This window comes from Podarcis gaigeae (genome assembly GCF_964106915.1).
Source record: "Podarcis gaigeae genome assembly, chromosome: 11".
Lineage (NCBI taxonomy): Eukaryota > Metazoa > Chordata > Lepidosauria > Squamata > Lacertidae > Podarcis > Podarcis gaigeae.
Genome location: NC_139687.1, coordinates 8,207,876 through 8,221,231, shown reverse-complemented (window position 1 = coordinate 8,221,231; position 13,356 = coordinate 8,207,876). Strand labels below are relative to the sequence as shown.

Sequence of the window (13,356 nt, the reverse complement as noted above, 5' to 3'; positions counted from 1 at the left end):
TTTACAGAACTGATGGTAGCTTGCTGTGACTTGTTTGCAAAGCATTTTAAGGATCAAATCGTTTGTATCCACTGGGATCTCGACTCTGTTACAGCAGATGAATCTTGAAAGGTGTCCAGAGCACTGTCTACTCCTTCTATGTTGAATGAGTTTCAGTTAGTAAGTTTCAAGGATATGGACAAGGTGATGGGATCAGTTATTTGTTTATTTATTAGACAATAAGATCTCACGGCAGTTCACAGAATAAAATACAGGATAAAAACAAGTAAATAAGTAAAGCAAAGCAGCAAAACAATAACTCTGCTTCCCACAGACACATTTAAAAGGCTGTAGAATATTAATTAGCCAAAGGCCTGTTTGAAGAGGGAATATTTTTGCCTGGCGCCTAAAAATATTTAATGAAAAACAAACTGAAGCTCAATCCAGATATGACAGATGCACTCTTAGTGGTTTGTTTCCTAGACTGAATGGATGAGAGGTTGCCTGCTCTTGATGGGGTTACACTCCCTCAGAAGCAGTGGGTATTTCTGGATCTGCTGCTGCTGCCGCTTGAGGCTCAGGTGGCCTTGATTTGGCTGGTGGCCTAGTTGCACGCCTATCTGGACAGGGATAGCCTAACATCTGTTGTCTATTAGGCCTGGGCGATATATTGCCCAGTACCGGTATGAGGAGCAGACCACGATGTGGGCTTCACTCAGCAGTATATATCACTGGTGAAACCAACCGCCGCTCCTGAGTCCCTCTCCTAGCAGCATTTGCTGGAGGGAGTTGTTCCTTCCTCCAGTGAGCACTACTAGCAAAGGGACTCAAACACTGCACCACTCAGCTGGCAGGGAGGGAACATTCCCCCTTGCTGATCTGCTGTCAGTTAGTGTAGATAGTACAGAGTTGGATGGGCCAATGTCAGCTCCTATGTTCCTCTGTCTCCAATGCTGTAATGATTTTTTTAAAAAGCTGAATATATTCATTGTTAGCTTAGAGCCTAAATATGCATTATTGTGATTATTGGCTTTTCAGATGTAATTTGCTTCTTATTCAAATTGTTCCCCATTCTCCAAAGATATATAATTGTATCACTAAAGTATCATCTGATTAGGCTCAACCTGTTGGTTCAGAAATGCTGTAAAAAAAATCCTTTGGTGACTTTGTGTGAGTTGGTGTTTTCTGGACTAGGAGTTAGGACACACCTTAGTACAGTGGTACCTCGGGTTACAGACGCTTCAGGTTACAGACTCCACTAACCCAGAAATAGTACCTCAGGTTAAGAACTTTGCTTAGGGATGAAAACAGAAATTGCCCGGTGGCGGCGCGGTGGCAGCAGGAGGCCCCATTAGCTAAAGTGGTACCTCAGGTTAAGAACAGTTTCAGGTTAAGAACAGACCTCCAGAACGAATTAAGTTCTTAACCTGAGATACCACTGTATGTGCCTCTTTATTGCCACATCCTGTTTCTGTCTTCAAATCTTGTCAGCAAAAGGTCCACTTGTAATGACAAAACCTGCTGTTTCTTCATCCTTTAAGCAGGCTTCCCAGTGTAATAACAGCTGCCAGATAGAAGGGTGCTTGTCTCTTCTATCTCCTTCCAGAATACTGCATAGGGAGGAAATGGAATGGTATTTGCACCTCTTTCCGGTTGCCTATATGCGTTCCACGATGATGATGATAATGATGATGATGAATTGCAGTTCTAAGCTTTGTGTTGCAATATGCAATCCAATTAATTCTGCCCTGGCATCTTTGCCGTGATCTAGCTTCTGGCATCTTTGCCATGACGATTTTTTCTGATATTTGATAAATGGTAACAGGTATGAATAAGAAGAACCTCTTAATTCCTTCTCACTGCAGCCTGCACATGCCATCTCATGCTGTTCCAGAGGGTCACTTCAAGTGGAATTTAATGGGGTGAAGAGGGTTGCAGTGAGGGAGAGGAGTGCCATATTCCCATTGCTCAAATGGAGGTCTACTTGCACTTCTTTAAAGTGTTATTAATTAATTTACAAAATCCTTAAGGATTTAGCATTTCATTTTGTCTTGAAGATAAGAGTATTTGGAAGGTGTGCTGCATGATGTCAAAATGAAATTTTTTAGTGTTCTTGAAGGATCCAGATTTTTTATTCATGTATTAACCAGATGTAGTGAAGAAAGATGTATTCCTCAGATAGCTAAGCCATGAAATCAGCCATGACCTGTTGAAACCACTCTTTTAATGAATAGACTTTCTGTTTTAATCAGCATCTGGTCTACCTTGCATGAAAGTTTTGGAGCGTTGCCGTGTGTGTTTTCTATGGTTGTGCATAGGCTGTTGTCCAGAGAGCGGAAGTATTTTTATAAAAAAAAAACTGCAACAAAAACCTAAACCCCAGGAATAGACACTTAATTCTTAAATCAATATTTCAGATAAAAAGGTTCATTCTGCTCTAACTGTAATCCACATTAATCTATTTTCTCCTCAGTAGTTTCTTTTGTAGCAGGCAGCAATGGCCTAGAATAGCCTTAGGGTTTGTTTTGCTATTTTCTCTTTGTGTTAGATACTTTATACTGGAGATGAGGAACCATTGGCCATGCAGGCTAGAACTGATGGGAGATGGAGTCAAGCAACCCCTGGTAGGCCACAGGTCCCTCACCTCTGTTCTTAATCAAACCCATGTTTCAAAAGAAATATTTTTAATTTCTGTAACCACAGTTTCCCTTTTCATGAGGAAGCCTTTCAGATAAATGAGCTAATAGTTCAGCTTGTTTAGTAATATGCATTTAGCATGCTGCTTTGTGGTGATGATTCATAATAGCCATAGTACTAAATTATTTGGTAATCAAAAAAACCTTAATGAATAATTTGCTCCAGTGAACATATGTAGGGTTTTTTCTTTTTTGACAGTACACATTATGGTCAGATGATGTTATTATATTACCTTGCAAATGGCAGTCTCACAGGCTGAGCACCACACACAGAACATTAAGCATATTCAACCCAAATAAAATAAATGGAATTTAAGCACTTAACTGTCCTCTTCAGTTCTGTTCCCATCAGAGACTAAAGTGCACTTACCTTCTGCATTGCTGCCAATGTCTTTCAGTGGCTTTTCCTTTTGTGTGTACCATGCCAATAGCTAGTAATAATAAAAACCTTCCTAGTGAGTCAGATATCTTTGTATACGTATTATGCCCCATACTTTCTACATTTCATGGAATTTTAGCTTAATATATTTTCTTTCCCACAACTGAAGTATACCTCTCTTTCTGCATAGTAACTAAGCCAGTTTTTTTAAAGCCTCTGTGATAAACCTACTTTATATTCCAAAATATTGGAATCTTTTGGGTCTGGTTTCATGCCTTTTTCTTGATGGTAAGAATTAGTTTAGACCTTTGCTTGCAACATTACCTGCAGACTGAACACACGGCAGGGAAAGCAGGATCACATCCAGTGGTTCTGCTCCATGTGTATTTGAAAGTCAATACAAAGTCAATACAGAGACTGAACATGCAGAAAAGGATTTGTGGTAATAAGTAAATTTGTGTTTATGAGCCTCATTTTAAGTACTTCAAACCTGTCTATCTCTACTCAGAAGTAAACCCAGCTGAGTTCAGTAGAGCTTTTATTATGTAAATATGTGTAGGATTGTAGCCTAAACGTACTTTATTACATTGTAACAGGTTGTTATTCCTAAAGTAGACAGCTACTGCCAGTTAGGCATAGACTATTTTAGTGATGGTCTCCAATGATTTGTTGCTGTTGTTCCCTGCCCCACGCCTTGACCTAACAACTGTTTTAATGGCATTCTCTCTCTGTTATTGATAAAGCAGCATGAACAAGTGACTAGGTCTAGAGTTGGATGTATCAGAGTGAAGTGTCTTGGAAGAACAAACAACTCCGTCTGAAATTAGGAACTCCTGCTATGTTAATAGCAGCAAGAGTTGTCATCTGTGTTATGCCAAAGTGGATAGAATGCATAATTTCAGATAAATATGCAACGTATGCCTCCTTCCATGGAGAGGATGCAGTAGGTGTGTTAAAGTATATAAAAAACCCTCACTGGTTTAGGGGCTTCAGGACAGCAAGGAAGATTTCTTCTAATGTGTGTGGCGTGTCAACATTCCTCATTCCTATGCCCTTCCAATCTTGTTTATGGGAGAGTAGGTATAATATAGATCACAGCCCTATTTTTAAATTGTTCATCACCTGAGCCTGTTTGTTTCCCTAGCATTATTTGACATTTCTGGAGTTAGCAGGACTAGCACTTCACTTTATAGGATGAGGCTTGGCATCTAAGTTCAAAAGGTTCCAGTTATTGATAGGCCCACCAGTTTTTCTGTTCCTGAGCTTATAGGACTCACAAATTTATGTTAATTAAGGGCTACCTCCTAATTATTCATATTTTGAAATCCTTGTGTTTGTAATTTTCTGCAGTGGCAGTGACCATGGACATTTGGAAGTTTAGATAACTGCACCACCTGAACAACAAGGTTTAGTGTGATTGGCAGGGCAGCTGGGCAAAAAGCTTACCTTGTAGAACTGATAACATATTAACCATACTGTCTTGTTCCTCTTTGGGCAATGCTGAAAAAGAAGCCCGAAATTGTTCTTTTAGAGCAAGGGCAGCCAGCATGGTGTCTGTCAGATGCTGATGGACTACAACTCCCATCTGAGGCTGATGGTAATTTCAATTGAATAATTAAACAATCTGTGACCTTCTTAAACTATGTGTTTATGAGAGGGTTATTGTTTGCTACTATGGTATGTATTCTTATGTGTTCTTATATTGAAAACTGCCCCGTGATCCTGAGATGAAGGAAGGTATAGAAATTTAATAAATAATAATAAAAGCATCTGGAGGCTGCTATGTTGGCCAGCCCTGTTCTTGGGGCTTTAATGGATCACTTGCAACAGTTGGAAAAATAGGCTTATGGGCCCCAGAGCCTTAATTTTGAAGCAACACTCCCAGTTCTTAGTTGTCTACTTTTCCATCTTCATCCCAGCCAGTGAGATTAGAACTAATATGCTGATCTAATCTAGTCTGAGCTGCTTGGATAGTTGATGTACTGTTCACCTGTAGGTTTCCTTTAATCGCCAAAGGCTTCTAATGAGGTTACTGAAAACTCTTGCTACTGTTTATCCACTAAAAATAAATCTGGGATTGCTATCAAGCAACATGCTACTATTAAAAGTAAGAATACGTCTCTGCTTTAGTTTTTTAAAAATAAAACTTCCACATATCTAAGATGTATTGCTCTCTTGCAGAAGTTCAAAAGTTAAGATAACTGAGTATCTCATAAATGCTATTGCCATATTTTATCATAATGTGGACAAACCACAAGAGCTATCTTATTAGCTTGTGGGTCTAAATTACTTAGCTGAAGTAATTTGATATCAAATATTGTGGAGTGAAAGAACAAGACCCAGCTCTGTTCTGTAATCCTTGTTCCACCTTGCTTTTCATATCTTGCAACCATTGGGAAAGCTATAATTTGGAAGCAAGCTGTTCTAGTTCTTTCTTCAGCTCTCTTAGAAGGTTATAAATGGATGACACTGTCCTAGCTATGATGCACACTGCTTAGCCAAGATGCTTCCGTACTCCCCATTAGAAACAGGGTTAGACAGAGCAGGTTTAGATGTCTCCATGGTGTGTGTAAGAATAGACTCTGGTTTAGATGTAGGTTTAGATGCTTCAGGTGAGCATGTTTGCATATTTAACGCAGCAAAGTTAATGAGATTTTTTTTATCTTAAACATTTCAAAAGAAAACATTACTAAAAGTAGTTAGATATAAAATGCACATTTCAAACAGCATAATTAACAAGAGAATAAAATATGATCACAAGCAGGGAGGATATCTGCTACTATTGCTGCCAATCTTGCCAATGGTGGTTCATGGTGGGTGGTGGCTGTGGAAGCTCAGGCTCAGTTACCTGGATCTGCATTAAGAGACAGACAAGACTGTCTCTGACTTCTTCAGCAGCCTCAGCTTTCGTAGCTGGAGTCAGGGCAGGTGGGGAATGGCCTGCAAGGTCTACCAGGACTCAGCCAAGAAAGAGTTACAGAAAAACAAGAAAATAATAACTTCTGCTAAGTGGAGGCAAGGAAGAGGACCTAGTATAGATCTTTTGTCACTGGGTATGAGAGGATGTTATTGCCCAGGAGGACCCAAGTGGCAATTCTCTTTCATTTTAAGCTGTATTAGGTACTGCCCCCCATGTACCTTAGCCCATTTCATGTGATGAACTGTGAAGCGAGACATGGGTTCTCTTCTTTTTGTTTATCTCCACATATATGTTAATTCCACTGCTTATACTTTTTTTCTTGTAGTGGCATGTATGTATATATTTAAAGGGTTTATATATTTCTCTTTAGCAGTGTTTGCAAGTTGTTTTTAAAATAGCAGCAACATTTAAAGGTTGCACTTTGTAGATCTTATTTGACGCAATTTGACTTATTTCTGAATACTCAAAGAAGGATTGCACTGTTAGTCTTTTATTTTTGTAAAATAAAAAGAGATCAAAGAAATGCTTAAATCATGCTGTAGCTTATTCATGCAAGCATTAAAGCAAATTCTTTGGTAGTGTTCATTGCCATTCATTAGCAGCCATTACAGTTAGCTGTTGCAGAGGAAGAGGTTAGACAGCACATTCCACTTGTATCAGCTCCTTCCCATCTGGGGCCAGCTACCATTAGCTGCCTTTCTTTCCAAGTCTTCCTTAGTACTCATTCTGCCTAGGCATTAAACATTTATGTACATTTATAAGAAACAGTGCCTGAATTGTCTTGTTTCTTTCCCATGTCTTTTTCCTTTTGTATCATCCATATTAGGCTGTAAGCTTTCAGGCAAAGAGTGTTATGTTTGTTTTGTTTGTTGCTCTTTACAGTGCCTAGAAAACTTTAGGTACTATATAAATATTGCTTTTTTCATAATGTTACAGTATACAGTAATTGTTGGTCAAAATGATTTTTGTTTCTTTTTAAACAAAGAATAATATCCAGCATATATTGTATAATTGTTCATGTACTTAAAAACAGGAATGTTCATTGCTTTTCAAGTTAGTGTAAGGATACATGCTACAACATGTGAAAGTAATTAAAAGATGACTGCAGATATAATAATTACAGCATGGAGCAGACTGTGCTGGCAGATATAGGAACACAGAACTCACTTTAATCATAGTGCTTCTCATAATGTGGGTGGTCACAGCATGCAGATATTTGTCAGTCTTTCCCTCTGCATCACTGATGGTAACAGTTCTGAAGTAAACAGCATTGCACAGGCCTCTTAGTACTTTTTTTTTGCTTATGTCAGTTTTTCTGAAAGGTTGCTTCCCTCCACTTTCTTTGTCCTCCTTGTTTTTGTCAGTTGTAATTATACAGGGCATGCTCTGGGGTGGGGGATGGCTCTCTTTGAAGTAAACATACTACCATTAATTTTTTTCCACCCCTCAAATGAATGTGTTAACTCTTTCGCCAAATATAATGCCCGATTGCTGGAAAAAAAAATCCAGTTAAACATTGGGAAGAACCTTCAGATAGTAAGAACTGTTTGACAGTGGAACGGACAACTTCAAAAGGGGACAGACTCTCCTTCATAGAATTGTAGTGTGGGAAGGGAACCCCAAGGGTCATCTTAAAAACCTCCAAGGAAGGAGAGCCCACAGTCTCTTGAGGAAATCCATTCCACTGTCGAACAGCCCTTACTATCAGAAAGTTCTTCCTGATGTTTAGCTGGAATCTCATTTCTTGTAACTTTAGGGTGAAGAGACTTTGTGTTCATCATCAGGCAACTGCCTTTCCACCTGTCTTGCCCCACCCTCCAACCCTGGAAGCCTTTATAAGACAGCTTCTCCAGAGGAAGAACTGTGTCTGTGGGGGGGGGGAGACTTTCTGTTCCTCATCAGGGAATGGTGTTTCCACCTGCCTTGCCCCACCTAGCCTTTCCCAGACTGTGACTTTGAGAACAGTAGCAGCAGCTGGCAGGAGAAGAATTCAGGGATATTTTTTAAAAAAATAGTTTTATAAGTTGTGCATCTTTGTTTCTCAATTTGATCCTTTTACAAGGTTTTGTATGTTTTGTGGTATTTTATGCTTTGTGATTTGCTGTTATTTTTATTGTGGTTGAACTGTTTAATTATTATTTGCTGATTTTAATTTTACTGTTTACTATTAGAGTCTGATGGATTGTTAAATGTTGCTTTGTTTGATATAAATTGTTTAAAGTTACTGTGTCTTTTATATTGGATCAGATTGTTTCTATTAATGTTTAATGTTTTATTATATTTTTATGTCTTGGAAGCCGTCCAGAGTGGCTTGGGCAACTCAGCCAGATGGGTGGGTTGTAAATGAATAATTCTTCTTCTTCTTCTTCTTCTTCTTCTTCTTCTTCTTCTTATTCTTATTCTTATTCTTCTTCTTCTTCTTCTTCTTCTTATTATTATTATTAAATTAATTTGTGGTGCCCAGAACTGGACACAGTATTTTAGGTGTTGTCTGACCAAGGCAAAATAGAGTGGTACTATAGCTTCCCTTGGGTTGGACACTATATTTTGTTCATTTGAGGTTTTTAAAGAGAAGTTGGATGGCTCTCTGTCAAGGATTATTTAGCTGTGATTCCTGCATTACAGGGGGTTGGACTAGATGATCCTTGGATTGGGGTGTGTGTGTGTATATGGCATCCCTCTCTCAAAAATATATTTAACTTGTTAGGTTAGTTCATGTGACTTTTAGACTTTGAGTTGGATACATAGATGGTCTTCCTCTGACAAAGAATCTTCTTTCTTAGTTTCTCAATGCGAACATCATGGATGAGAAACTTGATGTTGTTAGAATACAACTTTTGTCATTCTACAACCCTTGCCATTGTCCATACTGGTTGGAACTGATGGAAGTGTATAGAGGTCTTGGGCTGTGCAGACACCAAACCCCCATCTTGACCTCACTGATGTGGTCCAAACAAAAACAGAGCAATACATTTGGCACCAGCTTGGCTGCAGGAGTTGCCAGAAAGAGGCATACAATGCACCATCCAGTCATATTAGGGACTCCACTCCAGATTTGTGTAGGCTTTACTCCTTAGCCTTTTCTTCTCCCAATGATACCCTGCAAGGCAGTAGAGGGTAAAATCCAAGCGTTCGGCATTTGTAATTATGCACTTTCAAACCCTAATTTGTTCAAGGTTTTCAAATGGATAATATTTGTATTTCCCTCTTTGATTCATTTTTTGTATGTCAGGAAACAACATCTAATGTTCTGGTTGTATCAGCATACATGCTGATAATAAATTCTTGTTAAGTTTATTGTTAGGACCTTAATAAATATTAGCAGAAATATAATTGTGTAGCGCAAGCTGTATTCTGAAACTTATTGTATTATTTAATGTATTTTGGTTAGTAGAAAACTGATTTTACATTCCCTCCCCCAATGGACTAATGAATAAGCATGCAAGAGGTCTTGTAAGCAAAATTAGGATCTGCAGACTTTGTTATGATTGGATCAGAGTGTGGAAAATCAGTAAGCTGTATTATGTCAGCATCCTGCTCATGGAATAGGCTATATAAACAGAGGGTGTTGAGACAGTCTGCGAGTGAGCAGGCATCCTTCTCAGTTACTTGAACCACTATAATTCTCTAGGTTTCTGTTTGTTTTGTAGTGAAATGGATTTTTCCAAATACTAGTGTTTTATTGTTACTAATTTCATTTAAATGGCATGGGGGACACAGAATCATGTAAGCAGGATTTTAAAGGAAAAGAGGCAGAAAGACAGCAGTAAATTTAAGAGGTTCTAAACATTTCAAGAAGAAAGTTAAGAACTGGTAGATTTTAGTGTCTTAAAGACCTCAGAAATGCATGCTTTAATCTTGCTTTTTTAGGAAATTGGTGAAAGTAAATGTGAATTAAACTAGTGAATTAATAGGGTTATTGACAAGGAGGAAAAACAGGAAATGCAAATGACTCACCTTTTTCAGAGTGGTCCTCTTCAGGATGTGAATGCTATAATTTGAGAGACCTACTTTAGACATGACTGAAAATAGCAAGATTCTTTGTGGAATTACAGAGAGGTGCAAGATTGGGAGAGACTGTAGCCCAATGGTATAGCAGTTTGCATGCAGAAGGTCTAGGTTCAATTTCAGTTAAAAAGATTAGGCAGCAGGTGATGCGAACGATCTCTGCCTGAAACCATTGAGAGCCTTGGCCAATTAGAATAGGATAATTTGGGCTACATGGACAAATCATCTGCCCTAAGGTAGAAGGATGACTTCCATTCTTTTAATGTGATAACTTGCGTTTTCTTTGTAAACTTTGAGATCTGCGCTTTGAATGTTCTCCCCATTATCACCCACCATCCAGTCAGCTAATGGTTTTACCAGCTTTTCCTTAAGGAGTTGTGAGCACACATTCCTTGTTGGTTTGCCACTGTTTGGAGGAAGAGGCTTAGAGAGGTATCTGGTGACTTCAGCAATTCAGAAATTTTCATTGGACAAGATAACTGTTAGGTGGATTTGTATCTGGTTGACTGACTGAACTCCAAAAGTACTAATTAATAGTTCTTCATCATCCTGGAAAAAAAGTGACAAGTGGGGTGCCGTAGGGTTCTGTCCTGAATCCATTGCTGTTTAAAATCTTTAGAAACGACTTGGATGAAAGTATTGCTCGTCAAATTTGCAGATGACACCAAACTGGGAGTAGCCAATGCCTCTTGAAGACAGAAATTGGGATTCAATATGACCTTAACAGATTGGAGAATGGGCCAAAACTAGTAAAAGGAATTTTGATAGGGACAAATGTAAGCTTCTAGACTTGGGCAGGAAGAACCAGCTATACAAATATAAGATGGGGGACACTTTGCATTCCAGTAGTACATTCGAAAAGGATATAGGGGTGTTAGTAGACTACAGCTTACCATAAGTCAAAAGTGTGATACAGCAGCAAAGAAAGCTTATGCTATTTTAGGCTGCATCAACAGAAGTATAGTGTCCTGATCAAGGGAAGTCATAAAGGTAAAGGTAAAGGTACCCCTGCCCGTACGGGCCAGTCGTGACCGACTCTGGGGTTGTGCACCCATCTCACTTAAGAGGCCAGGGGCCAGCGTTGTCCGGAGACACTTCCGGGTCACGTGGCCAGCGTGACGAAGCTGCTCTGGCGATCCTGCACCAGCACAGCACACAGAAACGCCGTTTACCTTCCCGCTATAAAGCGGTACCTATTTATCTACTTGACTTAAGGGTGCTTTTGAACTGCTAGGTGGGCAGGAGCTGGGACCGAACGACGGGAGCTCACCCCGCCGTGGGGATTCGAACCGCCGACCATACGATCGGCAAGTCCTAGGCGCTGAGGTTTTACCCACAGCGCCACCCGCGTCCCTCAAGGGAAGTCATAGTTGCTTTCTATTCTGCCTTGGTCAGACCACACCTGGAGTACTGTGTTATTCTGGGCACCACAATTTAAGAAGGATACAGACATACCTTGGTTGCCAAATGCCTTGGAACTTGTACGTTTTGGCTCCTGAACAATCGAAAACTGGAAGTGAGTGTTCTGGTTTTCGAATGATTTTCAGAAGCTGAACATCCGGTGTAGCTTCTGCGGCTTCCGATTGGCTGCAGGACATTCCTGTAGCCAATCGGAAGCCACGTCTTGGTTTTTGAACAGTTCCGGAAGTGGAATGGACTCCTGGAGCACATTCTGTTCGAGAACCAAGGTATGACTGTATTGACAAGCTGGAACACGTGCATAATAAATGAAAAGGAAGTGAAAGATTTTATTTATCTGCCTTTGATTTCCAAAGCACTTAGAAACAACCAGAAAATGTGAGAGAAGAGAAAGGTTTCATGTTATCCAGAGCATTGTTGTGAGCCTATTCTTTGCTTATACAAAATTAGGAGAAAGCTGCCTTTTACTGACTCATTGCTCTGTTTAGCTCAGCATTGTGTACACTGATCAGCAATTAAAATTCTAGGATTTCAGAGAGGAATGTTTTCCAACCCTGTTAGGAGATGTCAGGAATTGAACATACGACTTTTTCTGGACAAAGCATGTGTTCTGCCAATAAGTGAAGGTCTAGATAGAAATTGAGTTCTCTTTGGGTTTGATGGTGGACAGGAGGGTCCTGATTAATGGCCTTTTGATTGTTTGCGGTTAGACCACGCCATTGGAATTAGTATGGTACTCAGCATTCTACGTAGTGGCAGAATAACAATTTGTGCAGGCTTGAATTGGGCTAGAAAATGCTAACATTTTTTAAAAATTAGAGCTGATCTGCACATTCAAAGCAATTATAGAAGACTAATGACTGAAATTAGGACAAATCATAAAAATATATTGGTTTGTGTTTGTTTTTATGTTTGAAGTTTGGCCACTATAATGATCAGTCTTGCTTTAAATCCAAAGCACGGTTTCCTGTTTTAACATTTAAGCCACTAGATGGCAGTATAACAGTTTTCTTTCTGCGAACTGTTGGTAGAACAAATACTTTGTGTTCTTTCTTTTTTTTTTACAGTAGATCTATGAAAGTATTTATTTTGTCTGCTCAACTTGTGCTCTGGAACAGTAAAAAAGAAAGAAAGAAAGGCTTTGGGGTTCTACTTTTTGGAAGCTATACTTCTTTTCCTATATATTGTTATGTATTCCATTTTATCACACTGTGTAACAAAACTGCATGTGTTTAAAATATATATGACTCATTGAGCAATTCACTTCAAATACACACACACACACACACACACACACACACACACACACACAATATTAAAAATAATTTATACATGGATAATACTGGGTTCATATTACTATACTAGTTATGGAGTCAGATCTAGAATGTGCAATATGCCACAGCCTTGATCTACTTAATACAGAATTGTGGGAGACACTGGGCTTGAAGAACACATGCAGACATGGATGTTTCTGGTGTGGCCTGTAAAAAGTCACTGTAAAGAAGCCTGTGCAGGATCACAAACTATTCTAGGATCTTGTAATTTTGAAGAAACAAGAGATCTAACTTTGCAGGGACGAGGGAACCTTGTAAAGGGTTGCCAGAGCACTTCTATTTAAATCACAATACAAGAGACAAGAGGTCTGAGTCCCTAAGAGGAGCTCTCAAACTCTCTCAGTTTGGGCCTATCAGATGCAGATTCCAGAGGGGATGTACAGCACACATCTTTCATAAGTCTGTGGCTGTTCAAGTCCTATCAGGGAAAGCCTTTCCCCACAACCTTTAAGGCTCTTCATAGTCTACACATATCTATAGGATGATGCATCTCAGAGTTATGTCACACAGTAATGCTGTGCAAATGATAAGTGTGTAGAACTTTACCATGTTCCTAGAAGGGGAAAGCTGTGACTATAGGACAGCAGGAGAATCTCCTCAGTGGGGCTGGAATAGCAGCCC

General features: G+C 39.3%; 1 protein-coding gene across 8 annotated transcripts in view; it reads left to right on the top strand.

Moving 5' to 3' along the window:
• FANCC (FA complementation group C) overlaps positions 1–13,356 on the top strand; it is a 193,901-nt gene that overhangs the window by 140,216 nt on the left and 40,329 nt on the right. The window lies entirely within an intron of this gene.